Genomic DNA, 21,359 nt, shown 5'->3' with positions numbered 1-21,359 from the left:
TCTGTAAATTGATTCTATGATTTATTTTTCAACTAAAATTGCTTGTTTGTTCTATGCTTTCATTTCAGAATGCAATGACACAATACACTGAATAATTTTCAATAAAAAATTGGAAAAAGTGTGGTGTTCTAAAACTTTTGACCAGTAGTGTATATATATAAAAAATACAATATGTATAACTAGTAAAACAATACATATATATTTAATATGAAACTGCTGCTACATGACTGATCCTGTTACACTCACCCCCCTAGAATTACACAAAATTCTGGGAAGCATAACAACACACATTTAAAACTTCTGGCCACAACAAAAATACACAACAAAGCAGAATTAGTCAGTGACACACACTTCCTAACAAAAGGATAAGAGAGTTAGAGTTCTGCCTGGCGCCCAGCAAAAACTCAAAACACTCCTTGGACAAAATTAGGTGCCTTATACTCCACATATATTCAGGCCAAAAACAATGTGGGTACCAGAAATTGGAGTCTATGCAACAGTACTTTACCAAAACAGCATAAAGAGAGGCCAAAGAACACGCCACACAAAGAAAAGAAAAAGAATAAAAAATAAAAGAAATCATTGACATATGTGATTCACACATGAATAACGGCTTGGGATTTTTGCTCAACCCCTAGAATGGACTCAAGTTGCGTCATGGATTCAATTAGCCGACACACAGGTCTAAGAACTCTGCCAAATCATGAGGTGAACAGGCTTTCTGTATCTGACGCTTGAGGTGGAATCAAGCAGGCAGATATAGGGCAGGGGAAGGGAGCGGGAAAGACCGCAGGGGAGTCTGCAACAGCGGCAGCAACATCTGCAACCGGGGTGGCCACAGCAGAAGGAGGCGGTGGACGGTCCGGACCAGGAGACTCTGCAGTGGAGGACTGCTCACAAACCCATGAGGCGGTACGGCCATCATCCCAGTCATCAACACTCGAGAGGGAGCCAGCAAGGGAAGGTCCAACAGTAGCAGCCGCAGTGTCCAACTCAGACATCTCAGTGCCACACCAAGCAGACGGAGGAGGGGCATTGGTCACACCAGAGGCAGGCACAGAAGCAGCATCATCATCCAAGGCTTCATTTAGGGGCAAGAAGTTAACCTGGAGCAGCAGGTTACGGTGAACGACCCGTTCATGGCCATCCCCATCCCTGATCCGGTAGATATGTGAAGTGGGTTTTGCAGCCACCACAGTGTAGACATTGGGCTCCCACTTGTCAGAAAGCTTCCGTTTCCCTCTGATGCCCTTGTTTGCCAGCAGCACCTGGTCACCAACAGACAGAGGCTGACCCTTGACGCGTTTGTTGTACTGATCACACTGATGTCTCTGCTCAGCTGTGCAATTCTTCTGGGCCAGCGCCATGGCACAGCGCAGGTCTTCCAAAAGGGACCGCACAGACATCGTAGTCACACACATTCGCATCGTGGACGACATTCTTGAACAGGAGGTCAACTGGCAGCCTAGGGATCCTCCCGAACATCAAATAGAAAGGTGCAAATCCGGTGGTCTCATGAACAGTGCAATTGTATACAAAGGTCATGGTCTGGATCATCTGCGGCCATTTCTGCTTGGAACGGAGGGGAAGAGACCTCAACATATTTCCCAGAGTGCGGTTAAACCTCTCAGTACCGCCGTTCCCCATAGGGTGGTAAGGCGAGGTGTGCAACTTGTCAACCCCTGACATCTTCAAGAGCTCCGCAATCAACTCACTCTCAAAGTTTGTCCCCTGGACACAGAAAACGTTGTCCCACAGCTTTTTGGCTACCTTCTTGGCAGTCTGATCCTGACAGGGGAAAGCGTGTGCCAACTTGGTGAAGTGATCAGTGACCACCAGAACATCCACAGACTTGTTACTGTCTTCAGCTGACCAAAAGTCAACACACACGAGTTCCAGAGGAGCAGAGGTCTTAATGCTCTCCAGTGGTGCTCTGGCTGAGGGCTCAGGCGTTTTACTGAGGACACATCTGTGGCAGCATTTCACATGATTGCGAATATCTCTCTCCATGTCATACCAGAAGAAACGCTGACGAGCAAGAGAAAGTGTGCGGGGCTGACCTTGGTGACCTGCATTGTCATGAACACCAGACAAGGCGTCTGCCTTCAGGGACTCAGGTACAACAAACTGAAACCTCTTCTGTTTGGTCAAAGGATCCTTTGTGACCCTATAGAGGATGCCGTTCAGAATTGTCAACTTGTCCCACGCTTAAGGACCCTCAGAGTAGGCTGACTCTCATGACAGCGTTCACGTCTGGAGGGCCTGCGCTTCCTATCGACATAGTGGGCAACCCTTGAGACGACAGGATCCTGTTGCTGATGCGATTTAAGGTCGGCGAGAGACAAGGAAGGCAACATGGCATGTCCAGGAGGTTCCAAGGTGGTGAGATGGTCAGCAAGTGACACTGCACGGTGCCTAGGAGCAGAGTCCCAGTCACCCACTGAGGACAGAAAGGAGGAGACATCACACAAAGATAGGGAACCATCAACGGCAGCAGGGTAAGAAGGAATCCCCAAGGACTGAGGTTGGCAGGTGAGGCGGAAGGAGTCCTGCACACAACCATCATCAACAACATGAGCCTGGTCCAACAGCTCAGAGTAAGGCTCACACACCAGCCGCTCCCTTAAAGGCTTCACAAACGGGTCCCTACTGAGAGCATCTGCCACAGTATTCAACCTGCCAGGGATGTGTTTGATCTCAAAGGAGTACGGAGCCAGCTTGGAAACCCAACGCTGTTCACAGGCATCAAGCTTCGGTTTGGTCAGGATGTACGTGAGTGGATTGTTGTCTGACCACACAGTGAATCTGTGGCCCTTGAGCCAATGGCTGAACTTGTCACAAACTGCCCACTTGAGAGTTAGGAACTCCAGTCTGTGAGCAGGATAGTTGGCTTGACTGCGAGTGAGTGATTTGCTCGCAAAAGCAATAGGTCTTGCCCTCTCCTCACCATCAGACACCTGTGAAAGGACAGCACCCAGACCATCAAGAGATGCATCAGTGGAGAGGATGAAAGGCTGATCAAAGTCCGGATGTGCCAGCACCACGCTGTTGAGGAGGGCGTTTTTCAGTTCATCAAAAGCCTTCTCACAGGAAGGAGNAGAGGTAGTTGATACAGTCAAGACAGTCATAGTGTTTCGTTCCACAGCCATCATTACATCTTTAAATGTCATTCATCTCATTTCTTCATCAGGAAAATGTCACACATGACAGCAAATACCCCAAACAGAAACCACCTTTTGTTATTTAAAATCTGATCTCCACAGACTGTAATGTTGTACAGGTCAAACTGTGTAAAAACTACAGCCATATGTCATGAATTTAATCTGTCATCTGTTTGTTCCTCAACAGGGATTTATTCTTTGTTGGATAATTGGAAATGCTAAACTTGTTTTAAACTCCATATTGATTGTAAATAAAGTTTTAAGAAACTGTCTGCTGCTCCATGAGTGCTTCATAAAATATTTTAAGTGTATTTAAAGAGTAGTGATGGGCAGATGAGGCCTCATGAAGAGTTGTGGCACATTACCCAAACTGTATTGATACTGTGTCGGTACTGTCAGTGTGTTGCTCAATGGTGACACCTGCTGGATCTTAAAAATCCTTACAGGCAAACTAGTTGACAGGCTCAACTGACCTACTGATTGATTGACCTGGTATATACAATAACAGAATATAAGTTGTTGTATTTTATATTGTTTATTTATTTTTTTTAAATCTTAGTTTAAACTATATTTCATATCTTTAGAATATACAGTCAACAAATAATGTGAACATGTGTCATAATGTAAAAATCAAAGTGAAAGTGTTGTGGATGTGAGGATGCTTATGTACTTGTCTTTGAGGCAAGGAGGAGTTTTTTTAATAAATATAAATTTTTACTCAGAAAAACTCTATTATTCCAATGTCTTGGCATTAAGGCAATTACGCATTTGTTTTGTTCTTTTTGAATGCAAGTTCTCCAGGAACAGGAAGGAAAATGAAATAAAAACAAATATCTTATTTGCTGATATAAAATGGGGCTGCAAGGTGGCGCAGTTGGTAGCACTGTTGCCTCGCAGCAAGAAGGTTGCCGGTTCTGCGTGGAGTTTGCATGTTCTCCCTGTGCAGCGTGGGTTCTCTCCGGGTTCTCCGGCTTCCTCCCACAGTCCAAAAACATGTTGAGGTTAATTGGTGATTCTAAATTGTCCGTAGGTGTGACTGTGAGTGTGCTTGGTTGTCTGTCTCTAAGTGNTGCTGGTAATAAAGCACCATCCCAAGGAAGGACTTGATTTTCCGCTGAGATGGGGTGCAGCCATCATCATTCATTAGGTCTTCCTTCCTGAAAGCTGAGATGGCGTCCACCTTCTCCTGGTCGACTGAGACACCACTGCTGTCTACCACATGACCAAGAAACTTCACAGATCTGCGAAGAAAGTGGCATTTCTTCTGTGCAAGCTTCAGGTTGCTGGCTCTGAGACGTGAGAAAACCACATCCAGTCGCTTCAGGGCTTCCTCCTCAGAAGGAGCAAAGACTAGTAGGTCATCCAGGTAGCAGAGAAGACTGGAGAAGTTCAAATCACCAAAGACACTGATTATCATCCGCATGAAGGATGCCGGACTGTTGCACAGGCCTTGGGGGAGTCGGTTGTACTCATACAAGCCTAAGGGTGTCGTGAAGGCTGTGTACCGTCTGTCAGCCTCATGGAGGGGGATGTTGTAGAACCCAGATGTGAGGTCCATGGTGCTGAAGAAGGCATTTCCACCAAGAGCAGCAAGGCAGTCAGCCTGGTGGGGTAGTGGGTGAGCATCTTTTACAGTTTTGGCATTGAGCCAACGGAAGTCAGTGCAGATCCTCAATTCACCCGTCTTCTTCCAGACCAGGACCAGCGGCGAGGCATATTCACTGACAGACTTACTGATGATACCTTTTAACTCCATGTCAGACAGCACCTCTCTCAGTTTATGATAATGTGCTGGAGGGACATGGCGATAGGGTAGTCGAAAGGGTCGATCATCAGTAAGGTGAATTCGGTGAACAAAGTCCTTAGCCTCCCCACAATCCAGTTTGTCCTTGGATAAGGCATCTTGGTAAGTGAGCACAAGTTCAGTCAGTCTCTGCCTCCATTCATCTGACACCTCACAGCTGTCAAGATCGATATCCACCAACCCACAGTCTTTCAGCTGCTGACATTGGGTGGATGCAGCATCCAGATTGGAGGCAGGATCAGGAGCCTGATCAGCCTCTGGCCTACTCACACCCAGCGAGATGGGAAGATCCTCCACAGCAACACATGGAAAAACATCAGCAACCTTAGCATTTCGACGAAGTCTTACAGGACTCTTCGTTGGGTTAAGGATCTTCATTGGCACCCAACGGTCACCCCACATGGGTGCTACAACTCGTCCGACAATTATGTCTTTAGGGGCTGCACAGGAGGACGTGGGCTCCACAATGACAGTGCTTCCAGGTGACAAAGGAGCATCACCGGGCAACTTCCCCCACACCAAATACTCCTGCTGTGGAGTAAGGGTGACAGCCTGCCGTAGCCTCACGGTACCAACTTTGCTAGGCAGCTCAGGACCAGACCAACGGGTAACGCAACTGAGCAACTGGAGGAACTGCTCACAGTCTGGGTCGGAGGTCTTGGAACTGATAAGCTCCCAGTACTTTTTGTCAGATTTCATCTTCTGTATCATGGGCCTGATGACATTGCTCCCAATGATAAGCTCATCCCACTGCCCAGGAACAAGGAGTGTAGGAACGACAAATTTAGAACCATTAATCTCAATGTCTAGGTCATAGATACAACTGGGTCGTGTTGTAAGGCCTCCACAGCCAACAAGAACTACCTTCTCAGACACGGGCTGAGGACTCAGGAGAACACCAGCAGCTCTGAGCTTGGATTCGGCCTCCACACTGAGCGTGCATGACATGCTCCCTGAATCAAGCATCCCTCTCAAAGTGCATTGACCCCCTATGGAAACTGGAGCATAAAACAAGTCACTAGCTCCTTCCACCCTATGTGAGCCCACAACAATCACTGTATTATCATCAGGAAGATTACTACAGCAGTTCACATAAGTCAGGTGCAAATCTTGGTCTACAGTGAGGGCATCAACAGCACTGCCCATGCTACCCCTCTCATCGCACGGGCGGGCTAGTTTAAATCAGCATTAGAGGGAGAAGGACCCATCATGGCCGCAGAATGAGTGGCATGTGGGCACGCTTGCCTAATATGACCAGTGCCGAAGCAGTTGAGACATAGTCTGTATAGTCTGCAGTGTGCGTGGGTCGAGTGGTCAGCGGAACCACAGACTCTGCATGTGAAGGGCTCAGGGCGCTGCTGGTTACGGGAATGGCCAGGTTGACGATGGGCTGGTTGACGGTTGACTGAATGATCGTTGCCTGCCCTCTGGCGGGTTGCCAGTGAAGCGTTGCACAATGACAACTCTTTATCAAACATAGTGACAACCTGCTGAACACCGGCCTCAGTGGTTGGTGGGACAGAAGCAGCAGGACCTGGGTCAGTGACAGCAACAGGAGGCAAGGGAGCAGGCATGTGAGGGCTCACCATCAACTCATCTGACCTAGGCTGACTGCAGGTCGAGGCAAAAGGGGGCAGAATGTTAGAAGGGGGTTGTGGCTGACATGCTGCTAAGACAGCGTGGGACACCCCAGGACTGAAGGGGTGAAGGGAATCACTCACAGGGCACTGACTGTGAGCAGACAATCCCACTGCACGAGGCTAATGGGCCATGGTCCTCCTCACATTTCTCATGTGACTATCCAGACGCTCCTGAACCTCAGCTGCAGTCCACTGCTCAGGTGGCTTCAGTTGGAAAGACATGGCAAGTCTGGTGTCGGGACAGTGAGTAATGAACATCATGACCACTTCAGCACTGGGATCCTCCACTGACCTACCTTGCCTCCGGAGGCACTCATCAGCTGCATCAATGGACTTGTTAAGGCGAATCCAATAGTCCATGGCACCCTCACCAGCATGAGGAATGTTGCTGTAAAAGTCTTTCATGGGCAAATTGGAGAAGGACAGCTCACTGAAAGCACCTTTCAGCACATCAAACACAGCTGTGGGCAGGTCTGTTACACTCAGCTCAGGGCGGCTGCGGAGAGACACTTTAACCACATCTCTGGCTTTGCCTGTTAGTCTTGACATTATCACATCAAACATTTCAGCGTGAGTGTCACACTTAACCCTATTCAGGTAACATTTCATCATGTCTTCCCATTCATGGACAGAAAAAACATCAGTGTGGTCACCCCTGAAATAAGGTGGAGCTTTGGTGTCAGACTGCACAACAACCTTCAGCTGTGACAACCAGCATCACTGGATGACAGATTCAGAGGAGACTGAGGCTGGACCTTGCTAGTCTGGTGCATGGCACTAAGGTTAGCTGAAATCTCCTCTCCAATTTTTTTTAGCCAAATCAGTAATCATGTCACCGAGTGATTCCACAGGGATAACCTGTGTAGGTTTAGGGGTTGACTGAGAGAGTGGTGTGGCACTAGTAGTGGGAGCTAATGGTGGATCAACAACTGACTGATCAACTGTGCAGTTCAAAACACTGGGGAACACAGACCTCCCTCTACCAAAACCCAGTGAAGCCATCTGTTGGCCCCTCCCCACCCCACAGGTGATGTCATGTCCACGACCAGCCATAGTGTGAACCCTTAGAGCAGTAAACAGTTACACACAGATTCACTATGAGCCCAGTGCAGCAAGTGCAAAGAAATAAAAAAACAGAATGAAATGTGTCCCAGAAATTAATGGGAGAGGGAAAAAGAAATACTACACACTGATGTACAACAAATACTCGACCAATAAAGGTGAGAACATTAATGTGTGGTCATCAGAGTTATTGCTCCCTTCAGTACACAATCACTCACTTTATAATTTCTCCAGCACAACCCTCTAAATCAGATACTCGAGCATTAGAAGAAAAGACTGAATAAGTAAATCACACTCTGTTCATAGTAATGACACTTGGTCTCTCCCAGTATAATAGCAATAGTACTATATATACACACGCCCGCTGATAGGGGGGGAAAAACGGGTCTGTTGTCTGGGGCCCAGAGTGGCAGGAGGGCCCAGAACTGGACCCTCATTGAATTATGGATTTTTTTCCCCCAAAGAAGGGCTATTAATGGAAAGAAACAGTGCAATATTTGAGGTAGAAGTTTTAATTTGTTTTCGTCTGAACTGTCCTTAATATCTTTGGAATTGCCCTCCACCCCCACCTCCAACATAAAATGGTTTGGCCTCTGATCAACATCTGATGTCCTTTTACTGGAAGTTCGGATTTTGCACTTCAGCCAAAATGTTGGCTCAGCAGAAGTCTGGTGCTCAGAAAAGGAAAAAGAAGAGAAAAAGAGAGGAAGAAAATAGAGGCCTTAGAGATTTGCTTAAAAAATACTTTTAAAAAAAGGTGGTGACACGAAGCTGGAACTAGTAAAGTCAACGTAGAGCAAGGTAAGAAAAAGTGGAGCCAACGTTTGTCAGCCTTGTGACGTTATTTGGCTAGCTCTTAATATCCATTAGCTATGATAAAAATCCTGACAAAACACGGGTTGAAATGGACGAGTTTAGTGGCTCCGTCAGAGAGGATGAGACAGAGAGGCCGAGGCGAGAGATCCACCTGCCGTTAGGTAGCAGAGATGAGGAGGAAGGGGCCAGCTGCTCCGCAACAGAGGGACAGAGTCAGACCACGGATGAGACTGAGAGAGGGAGCGAGTCACGGTGGAGCGGGAGAGACCCGCTGGTCCACCAGGGGGGACAGAGTCAGACCACGGATGAGACTGAGAGAGGGAGCGAGTCACGGTGGAGCGGGAGAGACCCGCTGGTCTACCAGGGGGGACAGAGTCAGACCACAGATGAGACTGAGAGAGCGAGCGTCAAAGTGCAGCGGGAGGGGCTTGCTGCCCAGTCGGACACTCTGAGCAGGAAGGATCAAAGAGATGTAAAGAAAGCAGAATAGAGGAGAATAAGAGGAGGCAAGGTGAGGAGCAGGTGAGGAGAGGAAGAGCAAAGAAAAGGGGAGATGTGGGTGAGTGGGGGGGCATCTAATATCATCTTGTCCCGGGCCCAGGGAAGGCTGCCAGCTGGCCTGTATATACACACACACATATATACCTACAATTTATTACATAACTGATATGCACATTCACCGATCATTTCACCTCACTCAGCTTTTATTTTGAAAAAACGAATTTCCTTTTAATGCGCCGGCTGGCCGTATTAATTCACCAGCACAGGAAACCATTCAGTGAGTGAGGGAGAAGAGTAAAACAAAACGAAATGAAATACACCCCCCAGAAGCCGTGTGCGTGTCTCCTCAAACGTCCGATCGAAACACTTCATTCAAACCTCGGAGGCAGCGCAGGTCTCAGCAGCCACACAGCGGGGAGGAGGAGGAGGAGAGCCGGGCGACAGCAGCCGTATCCCGGGTGATCAGACGACGCTGATCGGTGATGCAGCGGGTCGAACGGCACCAAGTGTAACCGGTGGAGTCTGCACTGCGTTGTGATGAGTCGAACACTGATCTTTTTTGAGGCGATCTCGTTTATTGACACTTGACAAACTTGACAGACGATAAAACAACCACAAAATCCGCTGTCAGTCTCAGCTTGTACTGATCTCCCGTCGGATACATGTACAAAAGGGCGCCGCGTAAGGCGGGAAACATTCACCATTCATACATACAGGAAGTACAGTACATACCTTGACAGAAGATAAAACAACCACAAAATCCGCTGTCAGTCTCAGCTTGTACTGCTACAGAAATTAAATGACAGAACAACATATCAGAACTGGGAAAATAAACTTATAAATGAAATTATGTACATCAGTTGACACACAGACAACAGCAGCACAGTCTCGCTTACCTCTCCCGTCGGATACATGTACAAAAGGGGAGAGGCAAGGCGGGAAAAACTCATTTATAGGGGTACGGTGGGTAACCAAAAAAAACGAACATGGGGTACTAAGACCCCCAAGTGAAAGGTTCCACACCAAAACCAAATGCAAGCTAGATTTTGTGGAATTCTATTAATTAAAAATAATACTAAAAAACAGTAAAATTATATATATATATAATACAATATGTATAACTAATAAAACAATACATATATATTTAATATGAAACTGCNATGAGGATTAAGCGGTGTATAGAAAATGGATGGATGATATAAAATGCAAATGGTCCCACATGGCAGGAACCTTTTTTTTTTCTTTCGGGCTCCATAATAGCTTGGAATTGCGCTTCGAAAGATATGTGATTGTTTTGGCAGAGATGTATCCCGTTGACAGATGCGCTTCCGTACAAACACAGTTTGGTGCCTCAGTGACAGGTAAAACAGCAGCTGTATCAGTCCCGTGACTTTCTTCAAGTAATACGCGCTCTGACATGGGGATTTGCTCCATGAGCTCGACACATGCGCCAACCATAGACTGTATAAAAGATGGACGTAGCAACCTGCCCTGAAAAATGAAGCCAACCCGGAAGTGTCAAAAACCTGCAATATCACTACGTCTGTGAGTCCTGGCTCCACAAAGCCCTGGCTCCCATAGAAATGAATTGAAAAGAAGAGATCACAGATCACGAAATACTGCATTCCTCCAGCTCAGGATTTTTTTGTTATTAGTTTTCATGGTCAAGTCCAGAGATCAGGTGGCCAATCTGAAATCAATACTGATTTTTTTTTAAAAATCGTCAAAATTTTGCGGAGCAAGGGGCGTGGCTGGCTTGATTGACAGTCGGCAGCGACGATGCAGAGGAAGCGAACAGAAAGCGGTAAATGTGGGCGGGCAGAGAGGGCCCGCCTCTCAATCCGTCTGACCAATCGCTGCTCTTATGGCTCCGCCCCCCTCCGACGATTTTTGCGTCACTGGCTCCAAAAATCCAAGATGTCAACCAGGAAGTAGCAAAACCCTGGCTTCATTTTCTCAGTGCAGAAACCAACGGGTGACGTCACGGTAGCTACGTCCATCTTTTATACAGTCTATGGCACCGACGCATTGGAGTTGCCAGACCCATCACTATTAAATAGATAAACATTTGCAACTTGTTTAATAATGACTTTGACAAGGATGAGCCCCAGCAAAGGTGTTATGTTTTGAAGCAACACACAATTGGTTTTACTAGTAGCAGCTGATACACACCCACAAATATTTAAAAATATGTCAAACTAGGTTGCAGTTTCTGCTGTTTCAATAAAGACCGTCTGTTAGTTCTTTCTTCTCTGGGGATCAGGACTCTGTACTGGGTGGCTGTGTCACTGGAAGAGGACTCCTCCAGGCTCAGGTCTGAGCAGGGCTGAGTTAACCAGTCAAGGCCTAGCTGTTCGGCTCTCCCGCTCCCCAAAATACTTATTAGGTTACTATTTTAGAAAAGCTCAGTTCTATAATTTTATCTCGAATCAATTGGTTTAATCATATTTTGGAATTCTGGGAGATTAATTGTAGCAACTGGACTTGCTTGAGTTCCTTGAAGACGTTCCACCTCCCATCCAAGAGGCTTCATTAGTTCGGACTGACAAGTTGGGAGTTCTAGATACTTATAGCCTAAAGGATCCATTAACACCTGAGTTTCGGTTTCATCTGGAGGTTTGTTGCTCTTCCCCCTCGTTATATGGGTCATTCATGTTTCCCCTGCCACAAAGGGGTTTGTTAGGGTCTTTTGTGGCTTGGTGTGAATGTAGTTTCATCTTCCTGGGGGGAGATCTTCAGACTGAACTGTAAACAGGTGAGAGATGATGCCTCAGACCTCCACCTCTGTTGAGGGATGGTCTTTCCAGTTTGACATAGATGGCTCAAACCATCTGTCCTCCCTGGCCAAAATCTGTATGTTGTTGTCTTCGAATGAGTGTCCTTTGTCCTTGAGATGCAGGTGGACTGCTGAGTCCTGTCCTGAGGAGGTGGCTCTTCTGTGCTGAGACATGTGCTTGTGGAGCGGTTGTTTAGTCTCCCCGATGTACAGGTCTTAGCATTCCTGGCAGCACTGGACTGCATACACCACGTAATTAGAACTGATGAAGCCTTTTGGATGAGAGGTGAAACGTCTTCAAGGAACTCAAGCAAGTCCAGTTGCTACGATTAATCTACCAGAATAACCATGACCTGGATGACTGAGAATCTTCACAGACATATTTTGGAACATTTTGAATGAATAATCAAGAGTAAAGTTTTGCAATAAATATCTGCTCCTGCATTTAAAGTTTATTTGTTTTGAAATTTCATTAAGTCATATACAGTATCTGATAGCAGTGAAAAGTTAGTTAATTGTATGGATACGATCTTGATAGTGGTTCTTAATGGTTATTCTAAGTCATGAGTAAAACAGTATTTTTAAACATTTCCCTGGGGTTAGTTGTGCCAAACCTCTAAATTTTAACCTAGCAATTTACCAAGTGCTCGATCCATTTAAGAGGAAAGTTGCCACTAACAGGCGTGTCTACAAGACTGATTTGTCTACTGAGGCCACTTAGTTGAGTCAACTATTAGAAGAAGCGGGGTTGGCGTCTGGATTAAGGCAGTTAGAAGCTAAGCAAGTTTCCTTAACACCAGCTTAAGCAGTTCTACAGAATCCTTGTAGGTCAAGGGCCTGTGGACAAGTAGAACCTGACCCTAGAAACGGAGAGCTGGACCAGTAGCCCTGTCACAGAGGTTATACCAGCGCAGATCAATAAAGGCAACTTTTGCCGCAACAAGTTGGTAATAAATCATTTTTAACCTTTTTTTTGTTGTTGTTTTTTTTGCAAGAGACAATCTTTTTTCCTTGCTATTTTGAGAACATTTTGGTCGCAGTCTGGAGCCCTGGAAATATGAAAGTCTAAAAACACTCTCTTAACTTGTTAGCATTTCTATATATGGGAAGGACAAGCTGGAAGTACATCAATGATTGTTCCAGTATGGTTGTCATCTGCTGCAAACCCATACAAAAAGAAACTTGTCTATGCCTTGTTAAACACACAAAGTGATACTGCTTTTGTCAATCAAGAGGTTAGCCGTGAGCTGCAAGTGGACGCTTGTCCAGTGACACTGAAACTAACCACTATGATGGGAGAGAACGCAGTTGTAAACAGTGAAAGGGTGTCTGGTCAGGATACAGCTCCACAACACACTGACCTCCCACCTGTGTATACGAAGGATTGTATATCTGTGAATCATGACCACATACCAACCTGCAAAACAGCCAGGTACTGGAATCACCTGTCCACAATCATAGATGAAGTCCCACCTCTCCTCAGTTGTGAAGTAGGTCTCTTGATTGGTTATAACTGTTCCAGAGTTTTAGCGCCTAGACAGGTTATACTAGGCAAAGATAATGAACCTTACGCTGTCCAAACCGACTTAGGGTGGAGCATAGTTGGCAGTGTAGCATCTTGCCTCCAAACAGGTACCATGAACAGCCTCTGTCATTGTGTGGTAAAGGAAATACCTCCAGTAACTCCCCTGAAAGCACTTCGTGTATTAGAAAGTGACTTCAAAGAAGTAGGTGGAAATGACAAAACCATGTCTCAAGAGGATCTCTTCTTCCTAGAGAAACTCAAGACAGCCATAAAAAAATTAAAGGGGACATTAATATATGCCATTGCCATTCAAAGAGAGAATACACATATCTGATACCAGACAGCTAGCAGAAGTCAGACTCAGCCACCTTAAGAGAAAACTCTCCAGAAATGCAAGATACAAAGACAATTATGTTAAGTACATTAAGGACATCATCAAGAGAGGCGATGAAGAGGAAGTTAAGGATGACTGACTTTCAGGTAAAAAAAATGGTATATACCACATCATGGCATATATCATTCAAAGAAGCCAGACAAACTGCATGTCGCCTTTGACTGCTCCGCCAAACATAAAGGAACCAGCCTTAGCAATCACCTTCTATCCGGACCAGACATAATCAACAACATGGCAGGCGTCCTTGTACGCTTTTGACAGCATCAAATAGCTTTAATATGTGGTGATTATGGACTTGTTTTGTGTGTTTTGTTTTGGATCCCCATTGTTGTCCTTGTGTGTTCGGCTGGCTGTGTGGTTCATTTTCAGGTTGGGCGGGCTGGTTGGAGGAGGACGTTCCCTTGCTGGCACAGCTGCAGCTCATTGCCTCATCAGCACACTGGTTAAAGCCATGTTAACCTGGGCTCCAGTGCCAGATGATTGCCATCTCCACGAGTGGTACATTCAGGCCGCTTAGCCGTATCTACTGAGTCTATGCAGTTTACGCTAAGTTATCTTGAGCTCACGAGTAACCTTTTGTTGTCTCTCCTTGTTTCCCAGCGTCCCCTCCATCAGTCCAAGCATCCAGCCGTTCGGTCCCCCAAGCCAGCCTTTACCTTCCGCGGAAACAAGAGTCATATTTCCCCCTCCATGAGCACCTGCACTGGAAATCACCCTCCTATCCCTCCGCTGCAACCAGCGCACCCGCCCCGGATCCCTCACCTGCCTCCTAGTGTCCCACACTCCTCGGATTCCCTCAAATAAACCTGTTTTTTCCTTTTAACCCCATCTCCTTCTCGTTTTGGGTCCAAACCCACGTCCTTGGGCCACAACATAATGTGTGACATTGAAAAGATGTTTCACCAATTTCAAGTTGAAGAAAAGGATCGAAACTACCTCCGCTTCTTATGGTGGAAAAATGGAGACCTAAGCATGCCACCACAGGAGTACAGAATGACAGCACACCTCTTTGGTGCAGTGTCTTCCCAAGGATGTGCAAACTATGGGCTAAACCATCTTGCTAGAGAGAACAGCCTTGCATATCCATTAGGAGCACAGTTCACTGCCAGAGACGTCTACGTGGAGGATGGAATCACAAGTGCAGAAACAGTGGAAAGGGCCACACAGATGGCACAAGAGGCACGTTAACTGTGTCATAAGGGTGGTCTGCGACTCCACAAATTCATATCAAATAACGTTGCTGTTTTGAGCAGCATACCAGCATCAGAACATGCAACTGATATCAAAACTAAAGACCTTGCTTTCAGTGAGATACAAACAGAGAGAGCATTAAGTATCCATTGGAACATAGAAAGTGACTGTATCACTTTCAACATCACACTAAAAGATCAACCTGCCACATGGCATGGAATATTGCCCACTGTTGCATCCGTATACAATCCTCTGGGATTTATCTCCCCCTATCTTCTCAGTGGGAAAAGAATCCTCCAAGAAATGTGTTGCCAAGGCACAAGCTGGGACATCCTTCTGCCAGATCATCTGAGGCCACAGTGGAAGTGCTGGAGAAATGCTCTTGCCAATCTGGAGAAAATACAAATAAGCAGATGTTATGTGCCTGGCAACTTTGGAAGGGTGGTGTAAAGAGAACTGCATCATTTTTCAGATGCGAGCACTACTGGATACGGACAATGTTCTTATATGAGACTTAGGAATGAAGATAGAGATGTTCACTGTGCTCTAATTATGGGGAAATCTCGTGTGTCTCCCACGAAGGCCACCACTGCACTACTACCCCCACGCAAGTTTGTCCAACAGGATTAATACAGCGGAAAAAGAGGGTGTCAAGTGCAGTATCTGACAGAACAGTTTTGGAGCCGTTGGAGGATGGAGCATCTTCTTAACATTGCTGTCAGACAACGATGGCACAAGACTAAGAGAAACATTCAAAAGGGTGACAATGTGATGGACACAAATGAAACACAGCCAAGATCTGATTGATTTAGTTGTTTCCTAAATGTCGGTAACATATATTATTACAGACCATAGTAATGTCACGTTCCATATCAGTGTCAAATACAGTTAGCGTGCATGAGCAGTAACACCAGAAAGAAGCTGCAAAAATCACTTGTGCGCAGGCGCCATGAGCAATGTATCATTGCCAGTCAATCCTGTCCCATGATTTGCGTCATGTGGTAGCAACATGCTGCTTTTGTTTACACATAATAGCCCATTGTGTCAAGGTGCAGTGCGACTGTTTTCATGCAGATGATCACATGTATATATACACACAAAGCTGAGATTGGCTGTTCTGTAACATTGCAAAGCACTTTTATCCATTCACCAATGAGAAAATAAAATCAGTACAGTCCAGTTCATTTCTATCTCCTGCTTTAATTGCATACATTGATCATCGGAATATTTTTAATTTCAGATACATTAAATGTATGCCAGAAACACAAATACTTAAACCAGATAACTAGTCAGATAAGTTGGTAGAACAGGTAAGGAAGGGATTCCAACAGTGCATTTGATTTTTTTTCAGTCAAGTTGAACTAATTATATACCTACATACAGTATAACAAATCTTGTCTGGCAAGTTCAAGTACAGGCCAGGATGTCACTCTCACACAAAACCAAATCCTGTCTGGCAAGTGAAAATACTGGCCAGGATGTCACTCTGTCAGGATTTGACTCAGTTCAGGTCAGTTCAGGTGGTGCTGCTGTGGAGTGGATTAAAATGGATTGAGTAAATGGCTACAGCAAAGCAAAAAAATATATAAAAAATCCCACTTTACTAATCATCCAAATAAATAACTAACTCCAGCACTCACAGTTTACACTAAATAAAAGATTAGTTTAACCCCTGACACAAATTGTTTATAGGATCATCATTCTCACATGGCCATATAATGGGCTGAGGAAGTACCTGTATTGAAAAACTAAGCACAAGAAAGACATTGTTTTTCCCACTTCTAACATCCTTATATTGCATATCAGTTTTGCAGTCTTATTTATTTTCTTTGATCAAACATCACTAGTGGTGGTTTTGGAAAACCTGATAATTCTGTTTGATGTGACATTATGCAGAAGACAGAAATAATAGGAACTAGAAAAGCCCTCTGAGAGCGCAGACCTCCACCCAGCAGCTTGTTTCCACCGTATTGTGATTTCCAGCCAATGTTAAAGTCCTGCATTCATTTTATCTACACTATTAGATTCATGGAGAATCAAACATACCTTTAGCATTTGAATTAACATTGACATGATTAATAACAAGCTGACGGAGTGATGAACGGTCGTTCTGTACTCTCAAACATTTTGACAGGAGACATGTTGAGTCATTGTTAATGTCACAACGTGGTTCTGAACTGATCCGTCAGTAGCTCTGCTCAGCCCGCTCCTGTAATGCTGCCTGGCTGCAGCTTCCTCCTGCTCTGCTGAGAAGCCAGCACTGAGGACTGAGGATTGAATGGAGTCAGAGCTCCATCTAGTGGACAAACGGCGCAATGACCGCATTCTGCACAACTGTGACAGAACAGCATTTATTGGTTTATGAGAAAATAACCAGACGGTAAGAAGGAGCATTATCAAAATTTAATCACCTGTTCATTGCGGTATTATCAACATTTAATGAAAATTTCATGAAAATCTGTTCTTAATTTTTTGAGGTATCTTGCTAACAACATACAAACAGATAAACACAGGCTGAAACATAACCTCGATGGAGGTAGAAATATTGAAAACGGACAGTAATAGATGCTGGCCATGTAAAACCATATAATGATAATAATGCATTTTCTGGCGCATCCATCACACATCGCCTACATATCCATTTGTGTGCTTGTAAAATTGTTACTCAGGTACCCAGGTGCTGAACATGCTGTCAGTGTGGCGTTCTTACTGTTTCTGCTCAGTCAGACCTTGACATAAATTCACATTTAGTGCCTCTGTACTCGGTACAATAAACTTTCGCTTAAGGCTGGCACAACTTTAGCTGCGCTAGCTAAATTGTAACCATTACAAATTGTTAAAAGCTCCTCAGAGATATTATCCAAAAAGAAACGTGTCCTGCATTACTGGTTATTGACTCTCAAAAAACAAATGACACAGAAGGCAAATAAAGGGTTAACATACACACTGAAGCGCCGCCGTTACCGCTGGTTGCCACCATGGCTAATGACCGTCGTCCTCTGTGTTCACCCGTGCGTGTCACATGACCAGAGCGTAGTTTGATTGGCTGGGTGTTGGATTGACTTCGGCCAGAATCGACTGTTTATGTCTAAGTCCCCGGATGTGAAAAGTGAATTTTTCACAGCGAATTTTGAACCTGTCGAATTTGAGCACCTGTCGAATTTTCATGGCTTCGAATTTTTACAGCTGAAATTTTGACTTATTGAAATTTAGATGGGCTAAATTCAGACAAAATAATTCACATACACAATTTTGATGGCGCCCTCCTGTGGACTCACCACCTGCAGAGGGAGTCATAGGGGTCGGGTGCAGAGAGGACTGGGTGGCGGTCAAGAGGGGTTGCCTCGACAGCCTGGTCCGCATACACAGCCTCTGGTTGTTGGGACGTGGAATGTCACCTCGCTGGGAGGGAAGGAGTGTGAGATTGTGCGGGAGGTTGAGCAATATCGGCTAGATATAGTCAGCCTCACCTCCACTTGTTCTACTGGGGGACTTCAACGCCCACGTGGGCAACGACAGCGAGACTTGGAGAGCGGTGATCGGGAGGAACGGCCTCCCCGATCTGAACCCGAGTGGTGTTCTGTTGTTGGACTTCTGTGCTAGTCACAGTTTGTCCATCACGAACACTATGTTCGAGCACAAGGGTGTCCACATGTGCACGTGGCACCAGGACACCCTTGGCCGGAGTTCGATGATCGACTTTGTAGTTGTATCATCAGACCTCCGGCCGTGTGTCTCGAACACTCGGGTAACGAGAGGGGCCGAGCTGTCCACCAATCACCACCTGGTGGTGAGTTGGATCCGCTGGCAGGGGAAGAAGCTGGTCAGACTTGGCAGGCCTAAGCATACTGTGAGGTTCTGTTGGGAATGTCGGACGGAACCCTCTGTCAGCAGGGTTTTCAACTCCCACCTCTGGGAGAGCTTCTCCCAGATTCCGGGGGAGGCTGGAGACATGGAGGCTGAGTGGTCCATGTTTTCCTCCTCCATCGTTGCTGCGGCCGCTCGTAGTTGTGGTCGTAAGGTCTCTGGTGCCTGTCGCGGCAGCAATCCCCGAACCCGGTGGTGGCAGCTGGAAGTAAGGGATGCCGTCAAGCTGAAGAAGGAGTCTTACCTGTCAATTTTGGCTTGTGGGACTCCTGAGGCAGCTGACAGGTACCGGCAGGCCAAGCACGCGGCAGCTCGTGTGGTCGCAGAGGCAAAAACTCGGGTCTGGGAGGAGTTCGGGGAGGCCATGGAGGAGGACTATTGGTCAGCCTCGAAGAAATTCTGGCAAACTGTCTGGCGCCTCAGGAGGGGACAGCAGCTCTCCACCAACAATGTTTACAGTGCAGGTGGGGACCTCCTGACCTCGACTGGGGAGGTCGTTGGGCGGTGGAAGGAATACTTCGAGGGTCTCCTCAATCCCGCTGTCACGTCTTCCGAAGAGGAAGCAGAGACTGTGGACTCAGAGGCGGACTCGTCCATCACCCGGGCTGAAGTCACCGAGGTGGTTAGAAAGTTCCTCGGTGGCAGAGCTCCGGGGGTGGATGAGACCCATCCTGAATACCTCAAGACTCTGGATGTTGTGGGACTGTCCTGGTTGACACGTCTCTGCAACATCACATGGCGGTCGGGACAGTGCCTCTGGATTTGCAGACCGGGGTGGTGGTCCCTCTGTTTAAGAAGGGGGACCGGAGGGTGTGTTCCAACAGACGGATCACACTCCTCAGCCTCCCCGCTAAGGTCGATTCCAGGGTACTGGAGAGGAGGATCCGACCGATCGTGAATCTCGGATTCAGGAGGAGCAGTCTGGTTTTCGTCCCAGTTGCAGCACACTGGACCAGCTCTATACCCTCCATCGGGTGCTCGAGGGCTCATGGGAGTTCGCCCTACCAGTCCACATGTGTTTTGTGGATCTGGAGAAGGCATTCAACCGTGTTCCTCGTGGCATCCTGTGGGGGGTGCTTCAGGAGTATGGGGTCCAGGGCCCTCTGTTAAAGGCTGCCCGTTCCCTGTACGACCGCAGCAGAAGCATGGCTCGCATTGCCGGTTGTAAGTCAGACCTGTTCTCAGTGCGCGTTGGCCTCCGCCAGGGTTGCCCTTTGTCACCGGTTCCGTTCATTATTTTTATGGACAGAATTTCTCAGTGCAGCCAGGGGGAGGAAGGGGTTCGGTTTGGGAACCACAGAATTTCATCTCTGCTGTTTGCAGATGATGTTGTTCTGTTGGCTTCATCAAACCAGGACCTTCAGCGTGCACTGGGGCAGTTTGCAGCCGAAAGCGGGATGAGGATCAGCACCTCCAAATCCGAGGCCATGGTTCTCGAACGGAAAAAGGTGGCTTGCCCTCTCCGGGTCGGTGGAGACTCCTTGCCTCAAGTNTATATATAATACAATATGTATAACTAATAAAACAATACATATATATTTAATATGAAACTGCTGTTACATGACTGATCCTGTTACACTGACATCTTTACAATATTTATTCATCAATCCACAACATTTCAGAAACTAGTTCTGAGTCATTTAAAGGCTGAAAACTGAACATTACATGAACACTGATAACAAAGAATAAACACACTGGAGTTAAGTAAAAAGAGAAATAATGTGAGATATGAACTCAGAAGTCACAGCGTTTGAAGCAGCTTAAGAACATCTGAGACTAAACTCAGCTGGAATGTCTGAAATCAACCAGTGGAACCCTGAAGAGCACTGAGACCGTTCTAGTGGTCGATCCAGTCCACACCTGACCATCTCTCACTGGTCAGATGTCTTTCTATACACATGTGTGTTATTCAGTGAAGCATGTCACATGTCAGCTGTTGTAGCTTTGAGTTCAGAGTTCTGACAGAAGGCCGTCATGGTGGTTTCTGTGGTTTTCTTGGTGCCAATCTGTGGAACGATGTCTGAAGAGTCAGAACTGGAGAAATAATGCAGCTAGAGTCCTGATTTTATCGACTCATTAGCTGTGTCCGAAATCACTCCCTGTGCCCTACATAGTGCACTATATAGGGTGCACGCCATTTTGTAGTGTTGTTCGAATTCTGAGTGGTAAATTTCATCCACAGTATAGTGCACTCAAAATATCCCACAATGCACCGTAAAAAGTAGTGTACAGCCGATGGTCACTAACCGAGAAGGGTCTGACTGCAGCCGGAGCCAAGGCACAGCCGCTACAAACCACGCCCCTACAAACTACGCCCACATGACGCTACGTGGCTGTGGGGTTCCACGGTATGTCAAATGTAAACATAAAGGAAATAAAGCAATAATGCAATAACGGCAGCAATTTCACCAACTTTAACGTTGATTCACACCATTAAATGCCTTCCAATGCAAACAATGCTTGATACAATAATATGATTTTTTGTAAACAAAAAAACAAACAAACAAAAAAACAGAAAGCAATGTAAATAAATAGGACTGCAAATAAAAATTCTTTCTGCTAAATCTGGTGCGTACAGCTTTTTTTGACTAATGTACACAAGTTTATTTCAAACTAAAATTA

The 21,359-nt window shown here is 46.1% G+C and overlaps 1 protein-coding gene across 1 annotated transcript in view; it reads left to right on the top strand.

The window, feature by feature from the left end:
- Positions 1-21,359, top strand: part of LOC103372729 (oocyte zinc finger protein XlCOF19-like) — a gene marked incomplete at its 3' end in the record, with an annotated part of 105,510 nt that overhangs the window by 42,021 nt on the left and 42,130 nt on the right. The gene's annotated exons all lie outside the window — the stretch shown is intronic.

Source organism: Stegastes partitus, unplaced genomic scaffold (genome assembly GCF_000690725.1).
Source record: "Stegastes partitus isolate 25-593 unplaced genomic scaffold, Stegastes_partitus-1.0.2 Scaffold1816, whole genome shotgun sequence".
Classification (NCBI taxonomy): domain Eukaryota; kingdom Metazoa; phylum Chordata; class Actinopteri; family Pomacentridae; genus Stegastes; species Stegastes partitus.
The sequence above is the reverse complement of the archived record's forward strand: the minus strand, read 5'-3'. Positions and strand labels throughout refer to the sequence as shown.